Here is a 12,336-nt window from a genome sequence, read left to right as displayed (position 1 = left end):
GAAATATGATTGTTTCCATGAGTTTTGTTATCGACTTTGCATCACAAGTTTTTGTTGGAATAGCTTCAACCCATTTGCTCACATAATCCACCGCAACAAGGATGTACTCATATCCATTGGATGATGGAAAAGGACCTTGATAGTCAATTCCCCATACATCAAACAACTCTACCTCTAGGATGTAGTTCATTGGCATCTCATGCCTCCTTGAAATATTGCCGCTTCGTTGGCACTTATCACACCCCTTGACGTAGGTTGCCACATCATGAATGTTAGGCCCAGTTTAGCCTGGCCTGACTCTTACCTGGCCTGACCCAACTAGGCTGACTAAGGCATCCAGAGACCGGACAAATCTAACTACTATTTAGCTGTTGAAGAATATTATAGCAAGCAGGCTACTAAATCCTGGAAGAGAAGCCTGATGGTCAGTATAGAATAGCCTGGCAGAGTATTAAAGCAGGCTGGATTAAGAAGATGAACAAGAAATGCAGTTGTATAATTCAATAACCGTGTCTTATTCTCAAGGAAGACCAAGTCTAATTATGAGACTATATCATCCATGAACCTAGACGTACAAGAGGGGAAAAGGCTAAGAATCAATCGAAGAAGAACGAGTCAGCCGAATTAATAGGGAATGTGCCCTATTAATCCGGCAACAACCCCGACAAAAGAGAAGAACGTTGAAGATCAATACAACGTTCATGTTTATGACTATAAATATTGTAATCTGACATTTGTAAATTCATTCATCATTCATCAGTGTTGAACTACTTCACTATTTATTTTTCATTATTTTACGAGCATCCAATTACTTAAACAAATTTGTATTCAGCTTATCTAAATAATATAAACATTATTATTTATACATAGTCTTTCCTTGTTATTAATTTATAATATTCCAAACTTATAGAGCTAGATACCCATATTATTCTTTAATCAAGCCGGACCCATTCAGGGAAAATCCTGCTAAAACAATGAAATAGGGAAGGCCGAAAGAAACCGCATTTGAGCACTCTTGCGGCGGTCTTTCTTGAACTACCATGCCCTCCACTTGGCATATCATGGCAATGTGAAATTATCGGCTTCACCTCTTCACTTGGAATGCACCTCCGAATTATCCCATCCGCACAAGATTTGTATAAGCAAGGGTCATCCCAAAAATATTGCCTTAGATCATGAAAGAATTTCTTCCTCTTATGTGAGTCATAATCATATGGGATTATCCCGGAGACCAAATAATTGACAATATCCGCATACCACGGTGCTTCACCCAAACTTAGGGACAACAAGTGGTCATCGGGCAAATTATCATTGATAGGAAGCCCATTGTCAACATTGAGGTTGATTAGCCGGGATAAATAGTTGACACGGCTATCGCAACCCTATCAAAGATAAAACCTAACGGTCCCAACTAAAATGTAGCAGAGGCAGTCGAGTATCGAATCCACAGGGAGGTAACGCAACTATAGCTGTCTATTTCTAATCCTATGGTAACAATTGGGGGTTATTTGAATTTTGTTCTAAACTACAAAGTCTTAAGGGAATAGAAATAAGGCAAGGAGTAAATAAGCAATAAAATATGATAAACTATCAAGAAAGGAGGGACATGTCGGGATTTCGGTTCACTACGGTAGTCCAATAACTCAGCAGCAAATGACTCAGACGAACTAATGTGAGACGGATGTTAAAAGGTCCTTTCGGTCCACTTTCTATCCTAAAATACCACTAACTTAACTTTCGTCCTCATTAGGGTAGTCTACTATTTATAGCAGGCCTATTTAGTCCAATCTTTCGATCCAGGATTAATTTTAGCCAGTTTAATGGGTGACATAGAAGCGTGCACTCAACTAGGTCGGGAATTACAGTTAAATTGCTATAGTGACAGAGTCTCTTAATCAGTTCATCTAATTCATTCACTACATCGTCATTTCCCTACCGCAGATCCCCTAATCCCAACACGAAGGGGTTTAGCTACTCATGTTCGTAATTAAACTAACAGCAATTAAATTCCCAGCAGAAGACATAATGAAATAATAATAAAATGCAATAAAGGAAATTAGGGCAAAGGAGAATGATAACATAAACAAGAAATTTAAAGAAACTAATGATTATTATTAATGAAGAGAAAGGAAGGATTACAATCTGAGCAAATCCGGCGTAAAGAACACTGAATCCGAGCAATAATGATCCGAAAATAAAAGTAACAGTGGGGAAGGCAAAGTAACGTAGCAAGGTACAGTAGTTTTTCCAGTATGAAAGATAATAAAAAAAGGAGATCCCAATAACCTAATTGACTTAGGTTTAAATAGAAAAAGGAACTAAGGTTTACGGAAATAAACAACACACGGACTAATTAAAAGCCCATGCCCGTGAAAACCTCTCGATCGAGTGGATTAAACCACTCGATCGACCAACATCTCAGCAGAAGTTCCTCGATCGACCAACAGGTTACTCGATCGAGGACTTGGTCTTGTGCAGCTTACTCGATCGACTGAGGGACAGCTCGATCGAGCATCAGGGGGGCTAGAAACCACTCGATCGACCATAAATCCCCTCGATCGACTGATTTTGTCTTCATTCCAGCTCACGTCTTCACCCAAGTGTCTCGTAATGCGTGCCATGACGCTTCCAAGTGCAGCACCCTACTCTGGGACAACTCCGTCTCCTCTAAATGCATGCAAAAAGGACGAAAAGAAGTATGGTTCCACCACTTTCGCGATCATTCCTACAAAAAGGACAAAATGCACCAAAGTAGCCAATTCGGGGCAAAATACCATAAAAATAGTATAGAAGTGCATAGAAATACGTGCTGAAATAGGCTAAAAAAACTATACATTAGGCACGTATCAAATCTCCCCAAACCAAACCTTTACTCGCCCTCGAGTAAACTCAAAACTAAACTAATGGAACGGAAATGATAACTCGTAGCTAGCTTAACTTGTCTACTTGAGCCAAATTAATGCAACAAAAATCAACAGTTAAAGCCAAGCAAGTCGAAGACATAAACGAATTATGGGTCATTCGAAATAAACCGACCTATCGACCTTGCAAGACCAACAAAACTGGACTCTCACGTGGTCACTCTTCTCTCATGAAGCAAAGGGCAAATGTAGTATGTAAAAGAGAGAAGAAAAGACAGTCACTCACCTAACTGCGACCTACATAGCATGCATGCAACAAAAATGAAAGACAATTCAAGTACTAATGCACAAATTCCAACCGATAATGTCCGTCACAGCCGAGGGTTGCAAATAATATGGGAATAGTGAGGTTCAGGTGAGAAAAGGCAAAACAAGTTATGGGAATGTGGAGGTAAGAGCGTCAAGCTAGTTCCTAACAGAACCATAATAAAACCATCCGGATCTCAACTGACTGAAAGACTAAGTACTAGTGCCCTTCACTTGGCACAAAACTCACTAGACTCAAAGCACAATCTCCTCAAAAAATATGGGATAGAACGGAGGAGTCAGACGGTCACAAACTTCCCTTTTAAAGACACCGTCTGAAAAAAAACTAACTGAACAACAACCCTTGTCGATTGTACATCTTCGAACATCTTCTCAACTCTGACAAGAGGGTACAACTTTTTCCACAATTTTTCTTTCTTTCTTTTTCAATTCAGCTCTTTTTTTTCTGTTTTTTCTTCATATTTTTCTTTTTTTTTTCTTTTCTTTCTTCTTTCACGTTTTCTTTCTTCTTTTTTTTTCAATACTTTTTTTTTTCTTTTCCTTTCCTCCTTCCTTAATACAACACCAACTCCAACAAGAATTACGGACCAAACTGCAATGGAAAACATACCACAAAAGAACATACTAACTAGCTTGACTAGGCAGCCTTAGTTTGGAATGTAGCTAATGGGTCAAAAAGGCAAGTTTTGGCTAATGTGGGGCTAAATGGGTGAAAGATATAAAGAAAAGGGAAATTGCAAGACCCTCCCCGCATGTGACACCAACCACAAACCCGAATATGTGCATTTGACGAGAAATTGAATGTCATAAATGTGAACATGCTATGCAAGGAGTACTACTCTCAAAATTCCTAATGAACTGGTCATGAATGTCACCAGTTATGGCTCTAAAACTCAGAATTTTTAAGTAGTTTGCCAGTTTATAGGTCAAGTCTAAACAGTCAGCTTATATTTGAACAGAAATTCGTAGATTATGCGTATGACAAAGCTAAAAACTATCAATAAAAGTGCAAGGCTCAAGTAGAATGACAAGTTATAGTGCAGTTTCATCACGGGAATCTACCGTTCCGACTCAACCTATATGCAAAAGTAAACGTGAAATGTTTTTGAATTTTTTTGAAATTTTCCTAATTTTTTTTTTTTATTGAAAATAATTAACAATGCAAGCGAAAAATTAAACGTGAATGCAAAACAAATGCAGATGCAGACTCAAATGGATGCAATACCCTCCCCAAACCAAAAACGGACAACGCCCTCGTTGTCCTCCAGCATACACCAGCAGAAAAATGGGGGATGGGAGTATACAACCAGCAGAATAAAAATAAAGGAGACAAAATAAAAAGAGTAAGAAGTACATACAAAGAACGCGAACTTCCCCAAACCAGCCAGAAAACTGGGGAAGTGAGTAGACCAGTAGCTACTCGTCGTCGGTACCGCCGTCTCCCAGGTACTCCGACTCAATAAAACGGTCTCCCCAAACCAGAAACAAACAAGGGGGACCTCTAATCGTCATCTCCAGCCGCCTCCTCCGCAGTCGGTGTAAACGGAGGGTCATCCGCCTCCTCTCTGGCAGCTCGCTGTGCCGCCTGCTCAGCCCGTAACCGCACCTCTCATGCTATCGGTGTCTCCTCCGCCTCGTCCTCTGAGTCAGAAGGGAGTGGAGGGTACCCACCCTCTGGGTATCGGTAGAAGGAGGGATGCGGCCACCCTGCTGGAACCGGTCGCCGTGCTCGGATATGGAACTCGTAGAGCGGGAATACTGCCAAGGCCATATCCCGTCTCATCTCAGTAATGTACCTGCACATATCCAGAAGCAAGGCATCACGACGCCCTTGGTCCATGACCTCGGGCGCCCCTAAAACAGAAGGGCAAACAAAATTGGCCGGAAAGGCCGAACCAGAAAGAGGAGGGGTGAGTGAAGGTGTAGGTGTGGGAGTCTGTGTAGGTCCAGTCTGAGTCTGAGCCGGTGTCTGAACCTGAGGGGTAGATGACTCTCCGGCCTCCCGCTACCTCTTCCTAGAAGAAGAAGAAGGGGTGAAGGTAAGGTGGTAAGTGGGTGGAGGTGGCCTCGCTCCCTCAGCAGCAGTCGGGAGCGGTAAAAGTGGAGGAAGGGTAGGGCACGGCAAGGTAACAGACGCGGAACCACAAATCTTCCACGTCCTCGCGCCCTTCTTCGGGAACTGGCGAAGTCGACCATGGCGCCAAGTCAAGGTAGGCCTGCCTATCGGGTGCGATAAGTCCAGGCTCGGTGGGGTAAAGATGGCGGGCAATCCTAGTCACTAGCCCGCCGCAGACAACAACGGTCTTGACCCGAGTCCCAGTCTGTTCCAATCTTTGAGCTACCAAGTAAGCAATGTTTAGAACAAACGGGGTACCGTAATCAATGTTGAGGTACCCCGCGAGAATTGCTAGCTCAGTGTTGGTCACGTTATTGGGCTCAGGTCGCCCAAAGATGGTCTCTCCTATCAGTCGCAAAAAGTAACGGGGGGCAGGTAAGTGAACGTGAGCTCCCCTCCGTGCGGGGAAGGGAGTGTGAGAGAGTGCAGCCCAGAGTGGCTGAAGGAGATCCCGAGGTGGGTCGACGGGGCCGTCACTAACTAGGCCTAAAACCTCCCCAAACCTGGCCAAAGTCCAATGGTGCGACTCATTACGGAGTCGGAAGTGAATGCAAGGACTAGAGGGGTTGGCATCATAAGAATCGGTGTCAAAAGAGTAGGAGCTGAAAAACTCGTATGTAGGGATACGAATAGCAGCTTCCTGCAAGGTAATCAGACCCGACATACCCATCCCGTTCAGCAAACTACAGACCTCCTCATAAATTCCTAAGGTCTCTAGGTCAGTCCGTGCAAGGAAACGGGTGGAGGAGAGAGGGCAACGAAGTAAAGCGGCTAACCGAGTCCGGTGAGCCGTGGAAACAAAACGTACCGTGGGCATCCCTGGTAAAGGGGTAAGAGCGCCCTCCTCCGTAACAATGCCCCGGAAGAGGGAAGTGGAAGTAAGGGGGTGACCGGTGGCTCGCGATGCGACTGGGTGGCACCATACTGGCGTCGGGAAACGGGAATGAATCCTCTTTCCAAAGATAGTGAGGGGCCTGGGCAGGGTAGAAGTAACAACTGAAGCCGCGGTGGTGACTAAGGCAGAGCTAGTGGCAAAAGCAGGGGCCACTGACTCGCTCACGGGCGGACTGGAAGTGGTACTAGTGGAAGGTAGAGAGCCACTATCCATCCTGCAAAATGTTAAAGGGCATGATAAGAAAAGACTACTGCTAAACGTGGTTAAAACAACACGTTAACCAACATGTGACAGCAAAAGATGGCCCTATCAGTCGAAAATTCGACTTCCAGCAGATAAAATCCAACAATCCTCAACAAATTCGAAAGGCAGCACGTGAGTGGTGGTAATATGATAACGTAATGACTGCTAAAGGGGCTAACACAGCATGAAAAGCACATATGGAAGCATGTAAGACTCCTAGCAGTCGAAGATTCTGACTCACGGCACATGATTTCCCAATAATTCACATCAAGTAATGGCGGTAGGGGACGGTAAAAAGCAGTTAACAACAGCAAAAAGTAAGAAAGAACTGAGGTTAAACAAAGCAAGGCAACAAAAAGACCGTCTGACAGCCGAAAAAAATCGACTTAGAAGCCCTAATCGCGGAAATCTCGCGCAAATTTCGAATTAAACAAGCAAAAGCAGTGAGGGATTGGGATAAGATCATCAGGCAAGCTAATTAAGGGTGTATAAACACAATTAAATCGAAAAAATTCGACTAGACATGGATTTTTCGAACCCTAATTCAAAATCACCTCAAGAAATTCGAATTAATCGAAGAGAAAATGCAAAGAGTGTGAATGAAACACTTACTTGATGATGATGATCCTATAATAGCAATTAAACTTCAAATAAACAAGCAACAAAGGCGGATTTTAATCGAAAAACCCGCAAACCCTAAATCCCTTTAAACAGCGAGAAAACGAGCACAAATTAAGGGGAAATCAAGGGGCTTTTGAAGATTAATATGCAAGGAAAGGATTGCAGGTGGCGGATTGGTGATTTGGGCAAGAAAATTGGTGATTTGGGGGAATGGAAATCACAATTAGGGAAGGGGTTTAGACGGAATTAGGGATAAAATGAAAATGAAAACGGAAATAAGGAGTTTAAGTTTAGAAAACTCCCGTGTCCTATTCATACCACTCGATCGAGTGGTTTTTAAATCACTCGATCGAGGACTTTTGATGTCCCTGCTGCTCGATCGAGTAAACATCCCCTCGATCGACCTGTTCCTCTTTGGCTTTTCTCGATCGAGTAACCAGACAGCTCGATCGACCCAATTTCCACTCGATCGAGTACAAAAAGTACTCGATCGAGGACTTCCTCTTGTAGACTCTTGGATTTCCGTCTTTACTTCCTTGAAATGCGTGAGACTTCCCCAAACCTGCATAAAACACGTCCAAACACATCCCAAAATACCAAATACGCAGAAAACACAGTCTATAGTTTTAGTCTATGCTAAAAAAAAAAATTGTCTAAACTAATTGTCCTAGTTAAAACGTAATAAAGCAAATCCAAAAGAAATTCAAACGAATTGTCTATTACAATTTGTTACACGGGGCATTTCCCCGTTTAGTTTTCATCAAATTTTAGTAGCCCCTTCGTGGACTTCTGACTGGAGGACGTCACCTCAGCGATACTGACCGGCCTCTTTAATTTCCATGAGCTTGAATCACTATTTGCAACAGTAGGAGGAATGTAGTTCCAATCCACGTAGGTTCGAACTTTCTTCGTTCTCGCTCCTCTGTCGTCTTCTTTGGCATCCTTGGCTCCAGTTTGATTGACAACAGTTGCACAACGTCCATTGATAGCTCCTTCTTTGCTTTCATCTGTACCTGCAGCAAGGAAAACAGACGAACTTTCCTCCTTCTTGATCTCAATTTGAGGCGGAGGGTTAACAATAACAGCAGTATTCTCCAAATTTTCATCTGGAGTGTCAATGATAGGGACAATAGAAGAGAGAGCATTGCAAGGCTGGGCTTGCATGGGAGCTCTCCGGAACTTGGACTGATGAAAAATCAGCTCCTCATCCCCTACCTGAAAGGTCAAAGTCTTCCCACTGACGTCTATTACTGCACGGGCAGTGGATAGAAATGGTCTCCCTAAAATAATAGGGGTGTGTGCATCTTCGGGGATATCTAAGACAACAAAATCAACGGGAATAAAGAACTTCCCGATCTGAACAGGTACGTCTTCTACAATACCTAATGGCCGTGATAGACTACGGTCGGCCATCTGGACAGTCATGTTGGTGCAACTCAGCTTTGTCAAACCAAGTCTCTTGGCCAGAGACAAAGGTAAGACACTTACGCTAGCGCCTAAATCGCATAATGCATTATCAATCAACTGCATACCGATGTGATAAGGGATCGAAAAACTACCCGGGTCTGATTGCTTAGGGGGTAACTTATTTTGAAATAGGGCTGACCCTACCTCAGTTAAAGCTACGGTCTCACTGTCATTAATAGTCCTCTTACGTGCTAAAATTTCTTTCATAAACTTTAAATAAGAGGGTACCTTAGTCAGCAATTCAGTGAACGGCACGGAGACTTCCAAGTTCTTCAAAAGTTCAACAAATTTGCCAAACTGTTGATTAACTTTGGTATTCTGCAGTCGCCTCGGAAAGGGAACCGTGATTGGTATCTCAAGCCCCTTGTTTCTTGCTTCCAAAGTGTCTTCCGGTGCAAGTTCGGTATCCTTTGGACGCCTCTTACCTCTCGAACGAGGTCTTTCTGGTGATTTCTCGCTTAAACGAGCACTAGCAGGCTCTCGTATAAGCTTCCCGTCATCAATATCACTCGATCGAGCAATATGCTCCCTCGATCGAGCAGTTTCCTCATCAACTTCAGTCGATCGAGTAACATCGTCACTCGATCGAGCAACCTGAGCTTCCTGTTCACTCGATCGAGCAGAAAGACTACTCGATCGAGGGCTTTCTTCACCTTTTCCACTCGATCGAACACCAGTCTTCAGTCGATCGAGTAGTTCCTTCGTCGTGAGCCCTTTTTTCTTGGCAGAGCACTGTTCATCATCAGTTATGGCGTCCCTAAGGTCTGATTTCTTCACTTCTGGTCCCTCATAAGAAAGACCGCTTCTCAATTCTATCAGGTTTACCGTCGCGTGGGGATTCTTCTCATTTTGAGTCGGTAATTGACCCGGCTTTCTCGAGGATTGATTTGCAGCAAGTTGGGCAACTTGAGTCTCAAGTGCCTTATGTGACGCGATTTGCTGTTGATTTTGTTGATCATTCAGCTGCAATTGCTTCGATATGGCTTGCATCATAGTCTTTAACTCGCTCAAATCACTCACCCCACTAGAGGATGAAGCACCTTGGTTAGGAGGGTTGAAGGATGGAGGCTTCTGATAGCCTTGTTGCTTCTGGTGTGGAGGAATATATGGCTGCTGCCGCTGGTTCGGAGGAGCCGTGGGGTTGAGCACGTTCTGATTGCTCCACCTCAAATTGGGGTGGACATTCGGCTCGTAGTAACTGTTGTTCTGCCTGTAGTGTTGAAAGGCAGCGCATTGTTCAAAAGGACTGGGACAATGATCTGAGACATGTCCCTCTCCCCCACATCTTCTACAGACGAAAGGACCGTCTGTCACAAAGATTAACCCGGTACATGCCCCCCTTGGAAACTCCTCCTAGCTCATACTTGTCAAACCTTGCGGTGAGGGCTTCAAGTGCAGCGACAGAAGAGGACTCAGCAGCTCTTCTTTGATTTCCTCTCGAGTTCCCATATTCAGCCTTATGGATGGCCAAATCATCTATGATCTTCCACCCTTTGGTTGCTCCCAAGTTTTCAGCGAACCGGCCATTAGCTGCAGCATCCAAAATGGCTCTCTGATCGTCATATAATCCATTATAGAAATGATTGCATAGACTCCACTTTTCAAAACCATGGTGCGGTATGGTTCGCACTAGCTTCTTAAATCGAGTCCATGCCTCGTGAAAATTCTCGTCAGGCCCTTGTTTGAAACTCGTTATCTGAGCTCTAATGGCAATAGTCCTTGATGCAGAAAAGTACTTCTTATAGAACGCTAAAGCCAACGAATTCCAATCAGTTATGGCGTGAGCAGTTCGGTCCAAATCCCTATACCACTCCCTCGCAGCATCGCGGAGTAAGAAGATGAACAAGGTTTCTTTTATCTGATCAGCTGTCACGCCAGCAGGTGGAGGTATGGAGCAGCAGTAATCAATAAAAGTCTCCATGTGCTTTGCTGCATCCTCGTTTGCAGCCCCACCGAATTGATTCTTCTCAACCATATTAAGGTAAGAAGGTTTCGGCTCGAATTTCCGAGCTTCCCCTGGTAGCTCGAACCCTTTGTAAAGATCCTCAGCTGTGGGTTCAGAATGACTGGCAATGGTCGCTTCTTCGGCCATTTCGGGAAAGTCTGGAAAAATAACGGTTTCAACTGATGAATTAGAAACTGGAGAAGACGGTGGGTTGCCCTCGAACAGTTCGTTCTCGTAAAAGTTGGAACGAGAACTAGACTCTTCCTCTAACTGTTGATCTTGAAACAATCTCCTCTTTACGTGCAAAGATCTTTCAATCTCTGGATCGAATGGTAGTAGTGGACCACCTTGCGACCTGCGCATAAGAAGAAACTACAACAGAAAGTAAGAATAGTCCAAGGAACGGGTGTCCCTTAGACTGAGAAGGACTAAAAATAAAACAACTAATAATTTGAACAGTTGTCTCCCCGGCAACGGCGCCAAAATTTGACACGGCTATCGCAACCCTATCAAAGATAAAACCTAACGGTCCCAACTAAAATGTAGCAGAGGCAGTCGAGTATCGAATCCACAGGGAGGTAACGCAACTATAGCTGTCTATTTCTAATCCTATGGTAACAATTGGGGGTTATTTGAATTTTGTTCTAAACTACAAAGTCTTAAGGGAATAGAAATAAGGCAAGGAGTAAATAAGCAATAAAATATGATAAACTATCAAGAAAGGAGGGACATGTCGGGATTTCGGTTCACTACGGTAGTCCAATAACTCAGCAGCAAATGACTCAGACGAACTAATGTGAGACGGATGTTAAAAGGTCCTTTCGGTCCACTTTTTATCCTAAAATACCACTAACTTAACTTTCGTCCTCATTAGGGTAGTCTACTGTTTATAGCAGGCCTATTTAGTCCAATCTTTCGATCCAGGATTAATTTTAGCCAGTTTAATGGGTGACATAGAAGCGTGCACTCAACTAGGTCGGGAATTACAGTTAAATTGCTATAGTGACAGAGTCTCTTAATCAGTTCATCTAATTCATTCACTACATCGTCATTTCCCTACCGCAGATCCCCTAATCCCAACACGAAGGGGTTTAGCTACTCATGTTCGTAATTAAACTAACAGCAATTAAATTCCCAGCAGAAGACATAATGAAATAATAATAAAATGCAATAAAGGAAATTAGGGCAAAGGAGAATGATAACATAAACAAGAAATTTAAAGCAACTAATGATTATTATTAATGAAGAGAAAGGAAGGATTACAATCTGAGCAAATCCGGCGTAAAGAACACTGAATCCGAGCAATAATGATCCGAAAATAAAAGTAACAGTGGGGAAGGCAAAGTAACGTAGCAAGGTATAGTAGTTTTTCCAGTATGAAAGATAATAAAAAAAGGAGATCCCAATAACCTAATTGACTTAGGTTTAAATAGAAAAGGAACTAAGGTTTACGGAAATAAACAACACACGGACTAATTAAAAGCCCATGCCCATGAAAACCTCTCGATCGAGTGGATTAAACCACTCGATCGACCAACATCTCAGCAGAAGTTCCTCGATCGACCAACAGGTTACTCGATCGAGGACTTGGTCTTGTGCAGCTTACTCGATCGATCGAGGGGGGCTCGATCGAGCATCAGGGGGGCTAGAAACCACTCGATCGACCATAAATCCCCTCGATCGACTGATTTTGTCTTCATTCCAGCTCATGTCTTCACCCAAGTGTCTCGTAATGCGTGCCATGACGCTTCCAAGTGCAGCACCCTACTCTGGGACAACTCCGTCTCCTCTAAATGCATGCAAAAAGGACGAAAAGAAGTATGGTTCCACCACTTTCGCGATCATTCCTACAAAAAGGACA

Source organism: Silene latifolia, chromosome 10, assembly GCF_048544455.1.
Source record: "Silene latifolia isolate original U9 population chromosome 10, ASM4854445v1, whole genome shotgun sequence".
Classification (NCBI taxonomy): Eukaryota; Viridiplantae; Streptophyta; class Magnoliopsida; order Caryophyllales; family Caryophyllaceae; genus Silene; species Silene latifolia.
This window is presented reverse-complemented; position numbering follows the sequence as displayed.